Below are 12,155 nucleotides of genomic sequence, written 5' to 3'. Positions count from 1 at the left end.
AGCTATATGATAGAATTAAAATTTGACAACATACATTTATTCAGTCACTTTGGTGACATGAATTCACTAAGTCATCTAACTATCCTTGATGCCAATATTATACATTCATTTTTGCATGCATAATTATAAATAAAATACATGAATAGTAACAAAAGTCAAGTTTAAATGGGTAAAACCTGGGGTCCATAAGCAAAAACTGATCTGAAAATACTCTGAACCGGTCTGAAACAACCCCGAACTAGTCATCCAAGGGTCCAAATCGGTTCTGAACCTTATGAACCGGTGTCAAGTATGAACAAAAGTTCATAAAAAAAATCCTATAACCATATGCCAAAATCCCTGTATCTTCTTATATTTACGAAAATAGGGTATTAGCATCTCAGAATCGATGAAAAACTGGAAGAAACTGGTCAAAAATGACTCCAAACCGGTCCCATAAAGAGCTGAATCAGTCATAGATCTGGTTCAGTCCAAATAGTACATGGACCCTTACTAGATCTGGGTCTGACCCAATATGAGCTGGATTCGGGTGTGACCTGGTATGAACCAGATTCGGGTCTGACATGGTGTGAACCGGAATTGGGTCTGATCCGGTATGAACCGAACCCGGGTTTGACCCGGTATAAACATAACTCGGGTCAGACCTGGTCTTTCTGGATCAGATCCATACCCGGACCCGATCCAGTTCCATCGATAAAAGGCAAAAAAAAAAGAAACTTGAGGGTTTCTGTTTATAAAATCGGTGAAACTGAATGGGGTTTTTTCCCATTCGGCCAGCCAGTGACCGATGTCACCTACCGACGATCAATGTCGCCTGCCGACGATTGACGTTGCCTGTCGGCAACCCACGTCACCTGCTGTCGACCCTCACGAAGCCCAACTGATGATGCCCCTCCGGCAATGTCTGCCACCCGACACAGCCCCAAAGCTGAAATCCAATATGCCTCGGATGTCGTACGTTGCCGAATGTTGCATGTCGTCGGACGACCCTAGACACCGTTGAATCGACCGTCGAAAGCTGCCATTTCCCGGCGACACACCCTCATGGCAACCCCCACTGCTCGACAACAGAGGAGAGTAGCAAAAAAAAAAGGAGGGGGTTTTTAAACCCTCAAAGGCTGGCAAAAGATGCCAGTGTTGAAACACGGTGACCTTGACAACGGCTAATCACCCTGCAGCCCGATGGCCACAAGTAAATTTGAACCTCATACGAGTTTTTTTTTATAGCTGACTGTCTTTGCTTGCGACCAACGTCGCCCCACAGTGACTCTGCTCTGCCGGAAAACACTGTCACCCCATGGCGACAGTCGCCAAAAAAATGCGAACGAGCCCTCGCAGCGGAAGCGTGGCATGGGCCCATAACCCATTGTTGGGTTTCCTCTTTGCTGCAACACACAACAAAACCAGAGTGAAGGCGTAAGTGTACCTAAGGCGGCCATCGAAAAACCGGATGATGGCGGGTGGTTGGCGCTGATGGCTGGAACAGGGTGAGCTTCACTCCTCAGTCGGACTGCACCCCTCCAATGAATGCAGGCTCCTTCAGCAGTCGGTGAGCAAGATCCTTCTTTCCCTCTTTGAACGAAAAACTCAGAAAAGGTAAATTTCTTCCTTAACCCTTTTCTATGTTTTTCTCTTCATATGGGTTTCTCATTGACATCCGTTTATATAGCCGCAACAGGGGATCGATTAGCGTAACCATTTCCTCCTTAATTTTCCGTATGTTTATAGGAAGGAACACCAAAGGGGAAGTTACCATATCGTGGGTAACTGCCACACATCGTGGCTTATCCCAACATAAACTTCCCATGATTCGTATAGTGCATGCTGAGCAAGAAGGCGATAGGGGGAGAGCCCTCCGATGGGCTTAATTTGAAAAGGAGACCCTTCATCTAAGATAGTCCATAAGTTGGATTTTTTTGAAAGACATGCGTTGGAGAAATTGATCATCATAATTTCATCTTCACGATAAAAACTCTCAGTTTTTTTCTTTTGATAATCAACGAAAAACACCTCACGGGCATGCGAACTCATTAGTATAAAAACCCAGGTCCCTTTTGCCCACCAGAGAGTACGCCCAGCTTTGGCCTTGCGGCAAGGGACACACCCTTGGTTTCGAACTCGTAACGTCCCTTTAACTTGAAGGCATTCACGTGTTGCCTGTACCAGATGAGAGGAGCCCAAATTGGCCATAAAACTCTCCAAGATTGAGAAAAGATAAGTCATCGAAAATTGACAGGAACCTTGTATTACACACTTGAGGTTATTGCATCATGAACTTACGATCGTTTAGACGTCCCATAAGTCTACATGCACCGGTACCACCTAAACCCCAAGGGAAGAAGAGGAAGTACGAAAGCTAAAGCAAAGGTAGCTATCAAGACCGAATTAGATATAACAAGTGCATCTATTATTAGTAATATTATCATAACAGTAATAATAATATTTTGTCATAATAATAGTAATACTTTTATCGTTATATAATTATTGTTTTTTGTGCCTTTTGATCATGAAGAGCCTGGCCAAAGCGGGCTACTTCTATATAAGAACTTCCCAACCTCCCATTTCCTTTAGCCCGTGCTTTTCCAAACCATGGATTTGAAAAGCATGCAGGCCAGACTCCCACCGGGCTTTAGGTTTCATCCAAGAGATGAGGAGTTGGTTTGCTATTATCTGTACAAGAAGATTGCCAACGAAGGATTGCCTTGTGACAACATGGTGGAGGTAAACCTGCACACGTGCGAGCCATGGATGCTACCAGGTAAGCATGTGATGCTTTTCTTGTTTCTCTTGTTGTTGGTATCGTTTTGTTGATGATGATGATTATGATAATGCTTTCTGTGTTATGATGTTGAACACAAGGGATCACCAATGAGTGTTTCTTCTTGTTCTTTTATATGTTCCTTCTGTTTTCTAGTGATGAGGTCCTTAGAATGGAAGAAATGGACATTTTCTGCAATTCTTCTGCTAGAAATAATATTATGCGATGAATTATGTTAATTATAGCTCCACCATGGTCATCAACTATTGATCAATATAATTTATTCCACTCATTTGAAGTTTGGTTGTTCATATAGTTTCCCCCATTATCATAGGAAACGTTAGATGCAATTGTTTATGCACCTACGGCCACTAACTAGCACATATAACACACGAATCATCCCACAATGGATGCTTCATACCTTCAATCCCTTTTCTTTAACTTCTTTAACTTCTCTGTTTACTTTGGATGAGACAGATTTATTTTTCAAGTTTACACAATAAGATCAACAACCTTACACCCTATTTTTGTAGCTAAAGTTGTCAAATTAAGAAAAAAAAATGAAAATCTGCTCATTTCTTTTCCATGTCCTAAGATGGAAGCATGCATCACAGAATTGAGTTATTCAATGTGTTATTATTCAAAAGCAATTCAGAGAATCAATCCTATTCATTCTCCATGATTCAAGCATTGGAGCACGTCATAATTAATAGCACGTCATAACTACAGAGAAGAGAAATCAATAGCACATCATGATTTTTCTATAAAAATTTACAGAAACATACCTAACTTTTGGCCTATGTACAAACGCATCCTAACTTTTGAAATATTACAAATACACGCCTAACTTTTGAGAATTGCTTTGTTAACCATGCATGTATTTCTTAATATCTCAAAAGTTAGGCGTGTTTTTGTAAATTTTTCAATTTTCTATTACCCCCTGCACCACATGACTCCTGATAAACTGAGCTCACACGAATGGAACAAGGCTTAATGATAATGATTATGACAGGACCATAATATGTCCACATGGACGAGAAGACTAATTTTGAAGACCTAAGCCTATGCATTCATACAAGAAAAAGATCATTCATCATGCTGTTCAATCCAAGCACAATTGGATGAGATCCAGAAAGCAAACATATTGATGATCTCATCCTGTGCCCCATCTAAGTATGGTTTTTTTTACTTATCGTGTTTTTCCTTTTTCAAAGGAGGAAACAGATTGCTCTCCACTTTCTGTTTTTTTTTGGTAAAAAAACATATTTTGAAGGCAGTAATCATTAACTTCATTGTGCTTTTGATATTTTCTTAAAATCGTACTTTGCAGTCCATATGCTGGTGGACCACTAGTGTTTGGATATGGTGATATTTTATTTCCCGTAGGAATTCTCAACGGTTTGTTGCCAAACAGGCACCATAGCCACATTCCTATAGGCTGGGAATGGAGAGTGCCATCATCTCCACTCAAGATGTTCCTATAGCCCGTGATAGAGAAAGATTAGAACTAGAGCTAGGAGAGAGGAATAAAAAAATGGATACCAACACCAGAAAACAGACGTACTCTCTCTCTCTCATATATATATTACATCACTCTTCTTTCCTATGCACACATAAATGGATAGAGATTAGAGAAACGCAAACCAATTACGGATTTTGCTTGAGACTGTTCCTTTCTGTCAAATCTGATACACCATCTCTCTCTCTCTCTGTCATTATTATATCTGTTCTCAGCACATAATGCTTTTTTGATAACTACACAGGCTAAAATTAAGGATAACTATAAGAGGAAAGAGGCACCAATTATTCTTTCTTAAGAGATCTTTTTGTTTAGCTGTTGCTTTCTGATTGCTTTAAAAGAAAAAAAAAGGAAAAAAACTGTGTTGCTTTCTAATGTTTGCTTAATTTACTCATCCAACTCATATTTGTTCTTATTTGAGTAAAAAACCTGATATTGGATCTTATATTCTTCGGCCTTTGTGTATAACGGGTTGCTTACTTGCATGTGGGATTATCTCTGGTTGTTACTCTAGAGAGAGAGAGAGAGAGAGAGAGAGAGAGAGAGAGAGAGGGTTCTTTGGTGTTTTTTCATAATACCACGCACCAATCATACATTGAGACGTTTTCAGTTGGTGAAACCGTTGTATGACGGAACCCATCCCTCTTTCAAATGATGGATCGGTGTTCCCCCTGCCCACTGGGAAATACACTTGGCTTTGACCTTGCAGCAAGGGGCGGCTTCCTGGGGTTTCGAACTATGGTCATTCACTGTCAGGTGACAGACCACAGTCCTCCCTCACCAGGAAAGCAGAGTTCTCATGGGCAAAGTCTATGGTTAAATCAAACAATATATGGCATGGATTCAAAGCTTCACCCAGGCTTGCACTGGTGACTCTGACCGCCTGTCTGGTAGAGCCATGTGCAATATATATCCCAGTTTATCACAGTTGTTTTGATAAGTGGTTGCATCGATCCAAGGATCATCTGGAGCAGTATGACAAGTATAAACAATATTTTGAAAATATATAAAAAATGTGTGAAAATAACGAGTTCAAAATATCATGATATTATTGCTTAAATAAATATAAGATGATTTTGCCAGTCTTTATGTTTTGACTAGCACATTCTTGGGAAATTCATTTTTATTTTTGTTTATATCTCTTATTTTTTTTACAATCTCAACTTATTTATTTGCTGAGATTTTTTTAAAAATAAAAATTAAAAATTTCACAAGAATTTGCATCTTGGACGTTTGCCCTTACGATATATGGGGAGACAGGATAAGTCGGGAAGTCAGAATACTATCCACAACAACTCGATTTTACATTTTATCTTATATTTCCGGATAAGTGGGTGCATAGATATACATGCACCCTCAAAAAACAAGGGTATGGATCCCATCATTTGACACATGATGATAACAATCCTACATTTGATCTTAGCCGACCAACCATTGGCCAGGATTAGTCCACATTCTCACCTAGATGTGGAGTGATCTTAGCCATCAAGATGCATCAAATGGATGGCTAGGATCAACATAGAATCCTTTGTATATGTCAAAAGATAGGATCCGTTTTGTAAAAATCCTGAGGCAAGGTTGATGTTGGCTCAGTCAGGTCGTTGGGTAGTGAAGGAGGGAGGATCAGGTGCAATGTGATTGCACACTTTTAGTGTGCTGCTTCACCTGATCACCCACCATCTTTGGAATTGAGATCAGGTGCAATGTGATTGCACACTTTAAGTGTACTGTTATACCTGATCACCCATCATATGTTTTTAGGCCCCACAACGGACAGCCTGTATCTCAAATATATATGGTGGGTGATCAGGTGCAGCAGCAGGCTAAAAGTATGCATTGACATTGCACCTGATCCCCCCTCCCATCTGCAGGATACAGCCTTTCAACTATGAGTTCGGATCGGGTAAAATTACATTGTACAAAATTTGTGCATTAAGCACCTGGTTGCCCTCCATCAATCCTTAGGCCCCACAAACCCAAGATGGAGGGTAATCAGGTGTTTAATGCACAAATATTTGTGCAATCATATTGCACCTGATCTTTTCACTTCAGCTATGGTTCCCAACAGCAGATGGTGGGCGATCAGGTGCAGCAGCACATGGAAAGTGTACAATCACATTGTACCTGATCTGCCCTCGTCGTGAAGGGCTAATACAACTGGTTCGGGTGAAAATCAAATCTTCCTCTCTGTGAATTATGAGCCAATTTGATGAATCAACCTGCTTAGAGTAGAGGGTTGGCTAGGCCCAGTGTATCGTTAACAGAATACGAGGCCGAGCATTGCACGATTACTCATGGTCATGTATTTTAGGATTTAATGTGAACTGACTGTCCTTAACCTTGGTTTAGTGGAAGCACAGCTTGGGGCTAACGAGTGGTACTTTTTCAACTTTCGGGACCGGAAATATGCTACTGGATCACGTACCAATCGAGCAACCAAGGAGGGGTACTGGAAAGCCACGGGCAAAGATCGGACGGTGGTCGACTCGACATCACATATGATCGTAGGGATGCGGAAGACTCTTGTTTTCTACCTTGGAAGAGCCCCAAGGGGTGTTAAAACGAGGTGGGTCATGCATGAGTACAGGCTGGAGACCCCACACACACCACCAAAGGTATGCCATCCTTTGCTTCCATGCATGATCAATTCTGCACATGCATTCATTACCCGTTCCGCGCGTGGTTGGTAGGAGCTATCAGTGCACGTTTCCCTGTGGTGGGACGTTGCAGGTTCAAAACCCCAGTGGTACTTTGAATAATAACTGGTGGGGGGTCTGCCTATAACCCCAGCTTGCCTAAAAAAATAAACAAGAAGGCATTCACCTTAGTTGTATATGGCAGCCAATTTTATTGAGTACGGATTCTATCATGTCACATATTACGTGATTCAATCTAACTTTGCAACCAATGGTTAGAATTAGTCAAATTCTCACCTCCATCCAGATGCATCAGTGGGACGGCTAAATTTCGGCATAGGATCCCGCTAGGGAGATAGAATCTCCACACGCACACCCACGGTCATAAAAGCATCATGTCATATGACATATGATACTGTGCATCGATCCTGGCATGATGGTGGACAGCTATGGTCATACGCACAGACAGGTGGGAAAGTGGACAGCTATGATCAATAGAATACAGTCTTTTTTTTAAAACTGGAAGCAAACGTGGCTTGCGTCCCATTTTTGTGGAACAAAAGAGCCGGATCCCTAGAGGTGTGCTCACACTCGCCCAAGATGAGTGTGTATCAAATGCTACTAGGCTCCAATTGTTTCACAGGAAAACGTCTCTTTCTTGTGAGAAAAGGGTCATTTTTTTTTTCACCAAAAGCAAAGTGAACAGGCCTTGCAACCAAACACCAGTCCATGCAGCTATCCCGTGTGGACCCCGAATTCTCCCGTAAGAAGGAAAAGTATTGTCTGCTTCGATGATACGGTATTAACTAGCAAAAAATCATAGGTGTCAACCAGTATTGGCTTCACATGGATTCAACTGGTCAATTTTTTAAGAATGGCAATTTGGATATGTTTCCACGTAAACATTTTATTTTTTTGATAAAAATATTTAGGTGCATTTTTTTTTTTTGAAAAAAAGTTCTTTGGGTGCATTTCAAACTGTTGATTTTGATGCTTTTTCGAAAACCCACTTATAGATGGAAATCGTACGTTTCAACACATGTTTTATACTGAATAAACCATTTAGATCACGTGTAGGATTTGATCCACCAGTCATTCAAGAAAATGTTAAAAAAACTAATTGTGGATTTCCAATCACATGTGATCTACATGGTTTATTCATTATAAAACATGTTTGAAGCGTCCGATTTCCATCTGTAAGTGGGTTTTCCAAAAAGCATCAAAATCATATATATATATATATATATATATATATATATACCCCTAAATGGTAAAATGAGTTTTGAAGGTTAAATAGCAAACAAGATCATGCCCATCTTTCTTGATCCAAGTGTCTTGTTTTGGTAGGCAACCTTGTGAGAGCTTGAAACCAAGACATACATTAACCATCAGGTTGCAGGTGTCTCATATGTTTACTTTCAAAAGATTTGACGCAATGGAAAACATAGCAGCATTAACCTGACCATTCATGAATGACTTGAGATGTTCCATGGCCCAAAGAAAATTGCAGCTTGAACAGAAATTTTATCTGAACTTTGGATACTCCAACTTGTTCTCCTCTTCAATCATTGGACCTGAGAGGACAGCTGCCCATATCCAGATACACACAAGAACTCGGGCCTATGGAAAAATGATGTCCTTTTGATTGCCAACATTGTCATTGCTTGAAGAAATAGCAGACTATTATTGCCCACATCATACTAATCCCCCCTATCATCATCATCATCATGTCATTGTATCAATCATGCCCAACATCATCCGGATATCTGGAGTTGGAAACCATAACCGCCACTTGTTCATGCAATTTACATGAGAAATTGTTGAGCTGGCATCCCTTTTCCCACCACGAGTGAAACAAATGTCCAATCACTATCACTATAGTGAGAAAGTGCCCTGTGTTGGCATAAGTGGGCCCTAGTTTTTTCCACCACCTTCTCTTTTTATGTATAAATCCATTCATATCTCCTCTACATGAAGGAACTCTTATGAGAAGGTTGAGCTGGCTTGATTCTTTAGAAATTTGTTCTCATAAAAACTCATTCACATCCATGGGAACAAAACAAATGGACCCGTTTGTTTGACAAGGTGGGCCTTTCCTATGAAATGCTCACCCCTTCGAGAAGCAACCAGGCCCCTATATGACATCACGTTTTCCAGCAAAATATTTCCCCAAAGGGAGCCATGGGGGAGAGTTTTCATACGAAAACTCCACGTCCTGCAGAAAGTGTGGACCCTTGTGGGCGCCTCGGGCTGACCAGTTTTCTCGCAGGTCGCATCTGTTTCATGTTCCAACTGGAAAATAGCCATTTTCATACAAAAAAGATTGTAATTCCCACGAAACCAACAAGCCATATAATGCATATATAAATGCTCCTCTCCCATAATTTTTTTTTTCTTCGAGACAAAACTCTTCTCTCTGATAGTTACTTCTCCCTTTGATACTCCCACAGGAGGACTGGGTACTATGCAGAGTTTTTCTCCAAAACCGTGGATATTGCACCGGGCCCAACGTAGGGGATGGCCATGACGACATGGTCGCCTCATCCCATACTAATATATTCTTGGAAGCAGCTCATACCCATATCAACCATGCACATGATCTCAGTTTGGATGGATACGAGTGTCTCCCATACTTGACTGATCTCTCACACTATGGCTCTAGCAGTGCTGTGCTAAACTTAGGGGAGCAACACTGCGGGGCCCTCACTTTCCCCCCTGCAGCCACGGCCAAAGATGATATTGAAAGATTCGACTTCTTTGCAGAGATGGAATTTGGAGAAAGCAAAGTAGCAGATTGATGTTCCTCTACAGAATTAGTGGTACACGACCATTGAATATGAATATGAATGAGGAAACTTTGGTTGTGATAAATGCAGTGAATGTTTGTATATGTGTATATGGAGAGTCCATTTCATTGATGTCAGCTTCATGTATGGTTTTACAGTTTTACTATAGACGTCTTTCGGTTTTATTTTGCTCATTTAATTTGTACTGAAGAGAATTGATGTTAGAGGTTGATTTATTTGATTTGAGTTATTGATGCACAACCATTGCAATGATCTTATGTTGGACATTACGGGTCTGGGACCAACCCATAAGCTGTTCTGATTTGATACTGTTAGTGGGCTGTTTAGAGGAAAGTTAGTGGACAGATAGTGGGGGTGGGAGGTACGTGAATGTAGAGAGACCATATTCACATAACCACCCCTATCTCTCATTATATAAAGGGGTTTGGGCTGTATGTATGATGAGAGACATCAACCAAACGTCCTCATTACTCACATTTAGGAAATTTCCTATTGGGTTCAGGGTCCGGCTCACCATCGACCTAAGGCCTAGGCTCATCGTAGGTGTCAATAGGCTGCGAAGAATGACAAGCACCTGCACATCACTTCATGGCATCTACAAGTATGTATTTACATTTTGGATATGTTTTTGCGAATACGCCAACATTGGGTTATGGGCTCACAATTTGTGTAATTCCGCTGCACATGTGTGGGTGTGTCGGGAGCATTGGTTTTAGCTCACTGATGTCAGCGTATCTGACTCTGCCCCGTGTCATTTTTTTGTGCCGACGACAGTTGCAATCACCAGGCAGGTTGCAGGGTTGGGACTGACCATTGTACACTGCAGAAACAGGGTTTCCCCGTTTCTACAATTTTTCTTATTCCGCCCTGACTCACTCGCAGAGGGAGACCATCGACCGAGTGGGGGGCACCGTCGTCAGTGACATTTTGGCTGGTCGCTGGTACCGGTAACCGCAAGATAAACCAGAGGCCCTTCGGTTTCTTTTTTCTGAAGCCAAAGGTGTCCGGATTTTAAAAAAATGAACGCAAGTCAGGGTTTCCACTGTAGCAATGTATAGTGGAACATGACTATCAGGTGGTCGGACTGGTGAAGGAGCCCCTTTCAATGCCGACGTCGGTGGTGAGGTCACGTCGGCGATACACAGTTTCCATGGGACAACTTTCTCCAGCAGATTCATCGGTGTCGGGGGGAGGGGCATTTACGGCATTCAAAGAGTTGTTTCCTTGCAACTGTCAGAGGATGGGGGTGGAAGTTGATGATTGATTGCTATTCACCGACGTCGATGCCGATTGCAGCCCCGATGACCTTCTAATAAAATTGTTTACAGAGGGTTTCTACATATTACCTGCCGATGCAACCTAGCTGAGGAGGTGAGGGGCGCCATCAGTTGTTGGCGGCCTTGTTGGTAGATGGACGGTCATCGGAACAATGCCCTCACTTTTTTTGCACCGGCCGACCTCTGGAGTGAATGGTCAGGCGATGAAACCCCTTCGTTGGAAGGGGGTTTTCATCTAGGTCGTCGCCAGATGAAGGAGACTGTCGCCTGAAAGGGTGACTAGCGTCGGGGGTCGCCGCCTCACCGATGATGTCCCCTATCATAAAAGTCGTCGAAGAGGCATTTGCCCTCTTCAGTTTCTTCTTTGGCCGGCCATCTGACAGTCGTCGCCAGAGACCATCGCCGACAGTTTTTTCAGCCAACCGCTGATGTCGGAGAGCCATTCAGGTTCTGAAAAAACCAAAAGGGGTTTTCAGTTTTCTAAAAAATTGCAAACAAAAACCCTCAAGTTTTTGTTTTAAAGTTGGAACCGGGTCGGGTCGAGTGTACCAACTCATGGCGGCTTGATCCATACCCATTTAAGTGGATCAGGTATGTTGGTTCCTTGGGTCGGTCCTGTCCCAGGATCAAACCCAGACCCATAAGGGTTTTAGGTCTAGATCTGATCTGGAAAGCTAGGATCCAGTTTGGACCTGGTCTTGTTTGACCAGGTCTGACCTGGGTCTAGTTTGGACTGGGTCCAATCACTATAAGAAAAAGCGTTAATTAGCGATGAAAGTTTGTAACGAAAATAATCCATCACAAATTTGCAATGGATTAGCTAGAGAAAACAAGCCGTCCTTAAAATTAGAATTAGTCATAGAATTAGCGACATAAAATTTTTATCTCAAAATCCATCGCTAATTAGCGACAGATTAGCGATGGAAAAATTTCATCCCAAACTCCATCGCAACTTCGCGATGGATGAGTGACATAATTTTTCTGTGGCTAATTGGCAACAAATTTTTTTTATCGCTAATTTTTCTCGTAAAACCCTAATGCGAGCCCCTTTCTTTCCCTTTCTGTTTCATCCCTCGCACATCGCCCACCGCCCGCCGCCCATCGCCCACAGCCCGATTTCTCTCCATAACCTCCTCCTTTTCCCTCACACCTTCTTCC

General features: G+C 42.0%; 1 pseudogene; it reads left to right on the top strand.

The window, feature by feature from the left end:
• The first annotated feature begins 2,589 nt into the window (after positions 1-2,589).
• LOC149813962 (NAC domain-containing protein 21/22 pseudogene) lies at positions 2,590-9,711 on the top strand (annotated as a pseudogene).
• Positions 9,712-12,155: the final 2,444 nt, after the last annotated feature.

The sequence above is a fragment of the Nuphar pumila genome, chromosome 16 (genome assembly GCF_984573655.1).
Source record: "Nuphar pumila chromosome 16, dmNupPumi1.hap1.1, whole genome shotgun sequence".
Classification (NCBI taxonomy): Eukaryota; Viridiplantae; Streptophyta; class Magnoliopsida; order Nymphaeales; family Nymphaeaceae; genus Nuphar; species Nuphar pumila.
This window is presented reverse-complemented; position numbering and strand designations above follow the sequence as displayed.